Source organism: Myotis nattereri (assembly GCF_964212035.1).
Source record: "Myotis nattereri genome assembly, chromosome: 4".
Taxonomy (NCBI): Eukaryota; Metazoa; Chordata; class Mammalia; order Chiroptera; family Vespertilionidae; genus Myotis; species Myotis nattereri.
Window position 1 is genome coordinate 48,197,800 of NC_138079.1, and position 10,101 is coordinate 48,207,900.

Here is a 10,101-nt window from a genome sequence, read left to right on the forward strand (position 1 = left end):
TCTCTGTCTTTGGACTTGGGTCAGCATGTCACTAAAATGCAAAACAAAAGCAAAGGCTCATGATGTTTTTGTATCTTTGTCTTTAATTTTCTACAAAACGGAGAAGAAACTATTTTGTTATAAATAATCCTTTAGAAATACATCATCCTATTAGAAGGGAAGCCTCTGTCTGCCATTTATTTTCCCCTGAGGAAGCAGACCTGTGCTTTTACAACTATCTGCCAGTGGGTAGTTTGTTATCATGTTTGGTTTTTAACTCATCTATCTCTTGCTTGGTATGTGACAGTGACCAAGGAAGCAGGAGCAAAGAGTTGTTTCTGGCAGAGAACAATGAATGGAAAAAGAAGGAGCATGAGAATAGCATCACAGAGCAGCATAGAGAAGTATCACAGGCCCATTAAATAGTCCATAAGTGGGAATTAAGCTAAGTTAATTCCCTACGGCATACATTTTTTTTGATCGAGAAATTTAACATATTGGCTTGCACTGCATAAAGAATACCTGATTTCCCTCAGCTTTAGGAATTCAAAAGGGGAAAACAGAGAAAATATTTTACTAAATATGATTCTGATGGTCTTTTGAAAAATGCAATCTCTATAGGGGTAACATCTGGTTATATGCTTTTAACATATAGCAGGTATTACTTTGCTTAATTCTTTGATGTTTCAACTATTTTTCTTTTTTCTAGACAAATTAATAGTCCTCATATCACTGCAGTTGTAGCAAAGCAATCACTGTTCTCCAGGACTTCTCAATGTTTAAAAATTAATTTTTTCCGCTCTTAATTACCACCTGTCTCCTCTTCTTTTTACTTGGTCATTTGTTTTAATTCTCCCCACAATGGTAATAAAGACCTCAAAAATAAAGATGGCTGAGGACTAAACTTGTTTTATTCCAAATGCGTTCCTGAGATAACAGTCTCAAGGCCTGCCTTATTCTGGCCCAATCCTACCGATTTCTTCTTCTTTCTCCATTCAAGTCCTAATTAGTTATCTCCCCCCCCCCCCCCCCACACACACACAGTTCGTGGCTCTAAAGCTCAGCAGTTGAAAAGGCAGAAAGAAGTCAAAGGATTTTTCTTTTTTTAAACAAAGCCTTTTTTATTTTTGTTATTTTTTGAAACAAATCAGGTATTTAATTAGGTTCTTCGTACGAGATTTAGAACACCAGTTTGCGAGGATGAAGCCCACTGCTGAGAGCAAACACAGAGCGGAGGCTCTGTAGCCCTGGAGCCGAGAGACAGCTTTGATTTTTGGAAGGATGTGAGAGCCCATGGCTTTCTTTTTTTTTTTTTTTTTTTTTTTTTTTTTTTTTAATTTTTTTATTGCTTAAAGTATTACAAAGGGTATTACATATGTGTCCATTTTATCCCCCCGCCCTAGACAGTCCCCCAGCCTCCCCTATCCCCCAGTGTCTTATGTCCATTGGTTATGCTTATACGCATGCATACAAGTCCTTTAGTTGATCTCTTACCCCCCTACCTCCTGCCCCCCAACCCTCCCCGGCCTTCCCACTGCAGTTTGACAATCTGTTTGAGGCAGCTCTGCCTCTGAATCTATTATTGTTCAAAAGTTTATAATGGTCTCTATTATCCATGAATGAGTGAGATCATGTGGTATTTTTCCTTCATTGACTGGCTTATTTCACTTAGCATAATGCTCTCCAGTTCCATCCATGACGTTGCAAATGGTAAGAGTTCCTTCCTTTTTAGAGCAGCATAGTATTCCATCGTGTAGATGTACCACAGTTTTCTAATCCATTCATCTACTGAGAGCCCATGGCTTTCTGATCAACCTTGCGCTGCTCTGTGATCTTGTATTTCTCTGTGTCGAAGATCTCACCTCCTGGTGCCTGGGCTTGCACAATGTCTTGAAGTGGGGATTTTCATTCCACTGATAGCGATTTTGGTGGCGATGACAAATTTCTGGTGTGTTCTATGCAGAGGCACTAGATTGAGAGCCAGAGGTCTAGTGACAAGTAGCAAGCTCTGCTCAGCTGCTTCAGGAAACCACCCTCTTGCCTCTGTGGTGAGGATGATCAGAATGGTCCCGGGAGTGAAGCTGGCTGCAGTTTTCTCACATGCTGACTGAAGGGGTTCTTGCCACGGCTCAATAGCTTTCAAGGCACGTCTTCAGCTGGATAATACCTAAGCATTTTGCAAACTTTAACAACTCGGGTATCACCATTCTCGTCACCACCAATTGGTTTTGTGACAGTAGGAAGAACCCTCTCCTATTATTTCTTTCCAAGCCTGGATTTAGCCTCTTGTACATGGCCTTTGGGGAATGCACAGCCAATGTGGAATAACGACCAATTCCTCTGAATAGGACGAAGTTTCAGCTGCAGTGGGTCTTCCCTTCTTAGGCGCCTTGGCCTGAGGTTACCCTTAGCCTTGCCACCAGCATCAGCCTTCTTGGCTCAGGTTTCTTCCTCTTAGTATCCTTCTTCAGCTGCCATCTTGCAAGATGGGAAAGAAAAGGCCTTTTTTAAAAATTTTTAACTTGAGCTAATTTCTTAAGTTGTAGTATATAAAATTTATCATTGTAACTGTTATAAGTGTATGATTTGGTGGCATTAAGTACTAATAAGTTAATTTTAAGTAATAGATAGTATGTGTATTGCATCTTGTTTCTTTGCTGTTTCTCTCTTTGTTGTTTCAAAATTCCAGGAAGTTAAGATTTATCACCAGTGCTTAAGGGGCTACCAAAACTAACTTTTTGTCTATGGCCCAAACTCCAGGGAAATTATCTGCTGACTACTTTCAAAGAAGGATGGGTGATGGGATTACCATTTTTAATAAATATGATGAAAGAAAGCGATACCATCCAAATATAACTGTTCTTATTTAGGGCACCGAGAAGTGATTTTACTATCTAATAGAAATATAATAAAATAGAAAGTAGACATTATTTCCGCAAACAGAAATCATGACATGCAGAATATTCCTTGTTCCTGTTTCTTGCCATTGTTATGTCTGGTATAAATTATCTTGCGGGAGAAAAGGTCAAGACCTTGTGGTCCCCTACTCTAAACTTAGTGGAAATTTCCAGATCAAGCATAGACAATTTTTTTTCATGATAAATGGTCTTGAAGCTAGGTTTCCCAGTCTCTCAGCATACCATTTAACCCATTTATCATTAATTCCAGCACACAACCTCCACTCTGAACTCAAAGCAATTACTTCTCAGTCCCACCCTTTACTTATTCATAAATTTAATTCTTCACTTTTTTTGTAAATAGATTTTTTAGTTGAAAAACAAAACAAAACAGAGAGCTGTAAGGCATACTAATTAAAGTGGGTTGATGGTTAGTGTGAATGTGTGGGGCTGGTCTCGAAACTCATCTAAAGCCTGGTCAGTCTCTTGGGCTGATGTTAAACCTCTCCTTTGTTCTGTATTTTTATGTCATTCTCCACTATATAGATTGGAATCCTTTATTTAAAACTCAATGTTCTCTCACAAGCTTGCTTGACCCTTCGCCTAATTCATGGCACCTTTTCATGGCCTGTAGACTGCCATGTTGTTAGGTTTTTAATTTCAGTTCCCCAAAAATGAGTTGCTGATTGGACGTCTTTGCACAGGCGCAATGAATTGAAAAAAAATTATAGTACAAACTTAAAAGTATGCATTATATTCATAATCTCCTGGCAGACCGACATACCCTGAATGACCCTGAGATAATTTCTGCTTGGGATGAGACTATAATGGAGGTAAACCTATACTCCAACTTTTGTGGTTTAAATTCTTCTTCATAAGGCTTGTTTGGGGTTATGACTAACTTTAGAGTTCCTTTCATTGATTGAGGTGCTTTCTGTAACTCTAACAGATGGTAGGAAACCCACCCCATACTAGAGGCTTTATCTCCTACCAACTTGTTCCAGAATGTCCTTAAGTATTGAATGATGCTAAGAGTTAATAAACAGTTAATGTTATTTTAAAAGGATTAAAAGTTGTTAAAATGTTTTCAACAATCATTAGAGCAAGATATTTTCTTCTTTATACATAAAAAATAAAAAGATTGGCTTTTACTAAATAAGAAGAGGAAGGCTTTAAGTGGTGTGGTCTGACAGTAATTTGTATTAGAGTCTAGAAGAGCACATTTGTAATGTCTTGTGGTAGTACATTTATCTCTTGGTGACAGAAGAAATAATTGCTTTAGAGAGCATATCAGTTACTGTTTAAAAATTTAACTCTTTATTTCCTCACACCCAATGTTACAAAATTGAGAGGAGAAAAACATTATGAGAAATCTAATCCAAGTAAGAAGAGTTATGAAATAATTTTATCAGAAAAAATATATACATTGTCCATTTTCAAGGAATGCTGAAAAGGCTGAAAGAGTAGCGAAGTATTTTTCATTATATATAGGCATATATTTATTTATGAATATTGCCATTATATACTATTACCTTTTTTGCCTGTTTTATCTCTGGAACATTGTTTTCAAGCTCAACATACCTATCTAAAGTGGTTTTTGCTCAAAGATGAACTGTGTCTGATAAGCTGACAATTAGGCTTTGCTGTCCTATTTTTTTTTCCAGTTTGACAGCTTTAATGGCTTCTTGAGTACCAGCTCCCTTTTATCGGTACCTTTGTGTGAAGTCTGTTCATCCTTCAGGTCCTTGATTTCCCCTGAAAAGATCTGTTGACATTTATATCTCCAGTGTCCAGCCAACACCCCAGGGGCAGGAATGGCATCTTATTGGACATCATCAAAATGTGCAGTTCTTGGTTACAAGGGACAAGACACCTCAAAATAGGGATCACAAAATTTACTGTTTAAACTGATTACTTCTGAGAGTGAAAGATATTAATAATTATGCTGGGAAAGCAGATGTAAACTGTCCAAATTAAATCAGAATGCATTATTACTTTTCTTCAAGGCAGCCTGACTGGAAACCAAGGTAGGACACTACTGGATCAAATTTGTAGATGTGAATTGAGTACAGTAGTCCCTCTATACTGTGGGAGACATGATCCAATACCCCAGTGGGTGCCTGAATCCATGAATAGCACTGAACCCCATATATGCTATGATATAGATCTATCTAAGTTTAACTTATATATTGGGCACAGAAAAAGATCATAAATAATAATAGAACAATTATAACAATATACTGTAATAAAAGTTATATAAAGGTGCTCTTTCCCTCAAAAAATCTTATTGCACTGTACTTACCTTTTCACTGAAAGGAAGCACTTTATAGCTTCTCTTTGGCATATCCTAATTGCCAGCATCACAACTCTTGTATTTTGGGGTCATGATTAAATAAAATAAGAGTTACTTAAACACAGTACTGCAATACTAGGACAGTCAATCTGATAACTGAGGTGGAACACTAAGTGACTAATGGGTAGGGGGTGTACACATAGTGGAAACACTGAGCAAAAGGACTAAGTCACATCCATGGAGGGTGAGAGTGAGATTTCATCATGATACTCAGAACACAATTTCAAACTTCTGAATTTTTTATTTGTGGAATTTTCTATTTAATATTTTCAGACCTCAGTTTACCACAGATAACTGAAACCACAGAAAACAAAACCATGAATAAAGGGGGACACTGTTTCTGAGTTGAACCAGTAAAATATTTTTAATTACTTTTATTATTTACTAGGGGCCTGGTGCACGAAATTTGTGCACTGGAGGGGAAGGGGGGGTGTCCCTTAGCCTGGCCTGCACCCTCTCCAATCCGGAACCCCTTCGGGGATGTCTGACTGCCGATTTAGGCCGTATTCCTGCAGGAATAGGGCCTAAATCGGCAGTCGGACATCTCTCTCACAATCCAAGACCGCTGGCTCCTAACCACTCGACTGCCTGCCTGCCTGCCTGATCACCCCTAACCACCTCTGCCTGCTGGCCTGATCGCCCCTAACTGCCTCTGCCTCGGCCCCCGCAACTGGGACTCAGGCTCTCCTCCCTCTGGCCGGCCACAGGCACCTGGGACCCAGGCTGGTTTCAGTAGGGCCAGCCGCAGTCGCAGGTACCTGGGACCACACAAGCGGCTTCACTGGGCAGGCTGCAGGCACCCGGGACCCCAGACGGCTTTGCCGGGGCCTGGCTTTGTCAGGAAGGACGTCCAGTCTAATTAGCATATTACCCTTTTATTAGTATAGATAACTTAATGATAATTAAAAGTCAAACATTAAATATAACTTATTTTGTCTGCCAAAGTGACTCACCTTTAAAAGAATGAAGGTTGTATGTGTGTGTGTGTGTGTGTGTGTATCAGTATGATGCTGGTATTTATTGATCTGCTTGTACTTTTTTTCTGCTTAAGTCTATTGGTTTTGCACTAAGTAGGAACATATAATTTTGAAAGGGATTGATTTTCTAAAAAAGGCCAAGCATGCATTGAAGGAAGGGACTGAATCCTATACTACAATGCATTTGTATTAAATAACATTTAACTTTTGGCTGGCAATAGTAGGCATTCAATAAATGTGATGAATAAAAAAATAAATGAGTGATAAATTCTAGCTTATGTATTTTCCCCCTCTAGGACCTTTGGCTAGCCAGTATTTCCATCTGGTTCATGCTATTTCTTCAATTTATCAAGGTCACTTTGAATACTGATCTTTTCTTCTGAAGTGTTAGCAACCTCTTGTAACTTGGTATCATCTGAAAAACACAACCTGTGTGAAATGTGTGACTGAGTTAAGCTAGGAGTGTCATATTGAACATTTTCTTAAACTAGAACACAGTTGGAAATTATTACATAACCAAAAGCATAATTCATTTCAGTTTTATCAAGCCGTCCTTATCCACTTTTGACTGATTTTTTCTCTTATCATCAATAACCAATTATTCAGCTTTTTCATTAAATAAAAATTAAGATGCACAATAGAGCCTCAGGAAGATTAGAGGACAAGAAAGGTAATAGGCAATAGGTGAGAGCATTAGAGAAATCTCTTGAAAGCATCCTTTATAAGTTATACTCTAGGGCATACCTGTTGTATATTTCTCAATATGTAAGTCTTGACATATAATGTACAGATACAATCTACATAGATAATCCCATAGGGCAGATGTAAATTCTCTATTACATTCACATGGCCTCTTTAAAAAATTTGGTAAAAAATTTTCTTTCCACAAAGAGCTAATTCCTTTCAAGTTCTATAACCAATTCAAAATTTTGTTATCAAGAAATATTTTTTATTTACATAAAGAAATGATATAATCTCTCATTACATTATTTTCAAAATACTTAGTCTTCTAAAATGCACAAGGAAAAATTTTTTTAAAAAAAGATGTGTAGTAGGAGATAAACTAATCACTGACTGTATGTATAACATGAAGGAAATTCTGAAATAATTATCTAGATAATTTTAAGTAAAATTCTCTATTGCCTTCTTATTTATTTATTTATTTATTTATGATAAGTGAGGTCAAAATTGCCTCACTTGAGTGTATATCAACATGGAAACTACCAAACCATTGCTCAAATATTAGTGGATTGTATCTGCATTTTGATCTTTCCCATTCTTATTTTTAAATTTAAAGAAGACTTTTTAGTTTTCTTCCTGTTAAAGAAAAAATGCAAAGTGCCATTTACTAATATGTCAAATAATTTTTTTTGTGTGTCAAATACCTTTTTCATTTTGAGAAAATATAACTATGCAGGTAAAAGATCATTATTTTCATAGAATAAGTTTATAAGAAATTTCCTTTTGTTTATATAACAAGAGAAAAAAAAACAGCCTTCTGATGATAAAGACCCCCTTTCTTAAACATGTTTAAGATTCCAGTAGCATGATGTGTTTTAATAGCTCAGGACTGCAGTCGCAACACCCCCTTTGATCCATAAGTGGCGGTATGTATTTGTAGGAGGAGGTACAGTTGGCAGTGTGAATTCCCAATGTTGATGATGATCTGTATGTCAGAGGCTTCATTTCCAACAATGCTATATGCAAATTAGTTATAGCTGCATGCCAGGGTAGAACACCATTCACAGAGTAATTGCCAGCATTTTTCCTGGTTATTCCATACATGGAATGAAAATAATAACCATTTAGGGACCTATTTCTATAAATTAGCAGAATAAAAGCATTATATTGTACACATTTTTCCCATTACTTTTATCACAATTAGAGGCATTCATTTTTTGTTACGTATTTAATTTATATAAAAATGGAATTTTAATACACCTTCAATATTTAATCTACTCTGCATTTTTAAACACTTAAGTATTTTACATAGTTTAGTGTATGAGGACTGTTTAAAATTTATAAAATAAATTTCTTGCAAATTATTTGAAAGTCTTTAAGTGCTGTATATAAAACACATGATGATTAGATGCTAAGAAATTATTCTCAGTTACTATGGGTAGTACATGTGACACAAATGTTTAAATTAATTTTTGCTTCACCTAAAAGCAAAAATCGTTTGCTATTTCTGACTTCTTCTTTTCTTTTTTTCCTTTCTTGGTTGCTAAGAATAGTACACTTGGACCTAACCACAAATAATGGAAGGGGTAATTATTTCTAGTGACAAGAGCTTAAAATTCTTAAGGAAGAAAATCCAGTACCAGATTTTGAAAGTCTATGAAGTGAGAAAAAGATACTAATGTATGAATCAGTAACAGAAAATTTCTATTATAGCATCTGTGTGCTTTCCTCATTCCATTTAAATTTCCTCTCATTTTAGAAATGCAGTGATATGTACTCCTCCCTTTTCAGTTTCACATGCAAAAATGAAGGAACTGCTTTCCTCCATACGCAAAATGATTTGTAAATGCATTCTGTGAATAAAACACATTAAATGTCATTTGCATATAGTACGTTAACACATGTGAAAAATGGTCCACACAGTACATTAGGAATGGAATAAACAGAAATGACTTTAAAATGCCTGCTATATTTATAACAATTTAAAAAGATAACAAAGCAATGAATTTCAGGTGCATTGGACTTAATTCAGTGACAGTGTTTTCTTTGGAAGAACTTATTTATTTATTTTTGAAACAGTGCTAAGCTGCCAAGATTTTCAGAGCTGACCAGGAGGTGGAGAGCTCATGCAAATGAGCTCTTCTCCTTGCAGGCAGCCCACAATGACTGGTTCAAAAGAACACTTTAACCCAAGATGAGTCTGAACTGAATATCACCATCCAGAAGCCACCCGATGTCTCATGTTAGGTGAGAGGTTGCCTTCCAAGTAATATTCTACTTTCCAAAATTCACTGGCTCTGTTACCATTGAAGGAAGACATCATTTTTTTATTTTTTTTTAAAGTGGAATCCTCATACATTAAAAAAACTTTCTATCTTTAAATTAAATTTCTAGGCAATGTTTCTATTTCTCTCAACTTTTATAACATCCATTAACAGAATACATCTTTATTCCCAGGCTGTCTGAATTATAGATGGCTAAGTTTCAGTGTTTAATAATATATTGAATGTGAAAGAAATGTTGAAAAATATACAACGTGTGTAAGACTCCAAGTTTTATTAGGTTTCCCAGTGTGGGCTGGCACATGATGTAATTTTCAAGAATAGTAAAACGGGGGAATGTTGAATTGGCGAGATGCAAGTCCAGCAGTATATTATAATATCGTCATTTTACCTCAGATTCTGGTTTCGTGTACACTTCCGCCTTCGGTAATTTACATAAACATGCATAGTCTATGAATTATGCATAAACCTATTTTAAATGCAGGGCTTTCAACTCTCACAGTGCACTAGTATACACACCCATTTGATTGGCTCTGCCCTGTTTTCATTACTCGCAATTTCTTGGAACACAAAAGAAGGTGAAAAGGCTGACAGGAATGGACAGTATTTTTCCTGTGTGTGTGGGAAATATTTGTTTCCTTTTCAAGGCAATTGGTGTTGCAAAGTTTTGCCTGTGATTGTTGTTCCTAGTTGTTATTTTTTCCAAGGAAGAATACATTAAAATGTCTGAACCTACAAAACAGCAGTCACGATCAGATACTTTATTTATTTATTTATTTATTTAATATTTAAAGGATGCTGTGGAAATTGTTCTCTATTTGAATAAATGTGAGCACATGTGAGCACATGGCTGTAATGAGGAAGCAACCATTAGATTTTTGGGGCTATCCCAATTGTGCTTGAAATAAATGGGCAATCTTAAAACACTGATG

General features: G+C 36.3%; 1 pseudogene across 1 annotated transcript; it reads right to left on the reverse strand.

Annotated features, from left to right (window-relative positions):
• Window positions 1-1,158: 1,158 nt before the first annotated feature.
• On the reverse strand, window positions 1,159-2,154 carry LOC308518395 (large ribosomal subunit protein eL6-like; annotated as a pseudogene). The gene is made up of 2 exons: window positions 1,769-2,154; window positions 1,159-1,263 (listed from the first exon to the last, which is right to left on the reverse strand). The product of its transcript is annotated as a large ribosomal subunit protein eL6-like (transcript).
• Window positions 2,155-10,101: the final 7,947 nt, after the last annotated feature.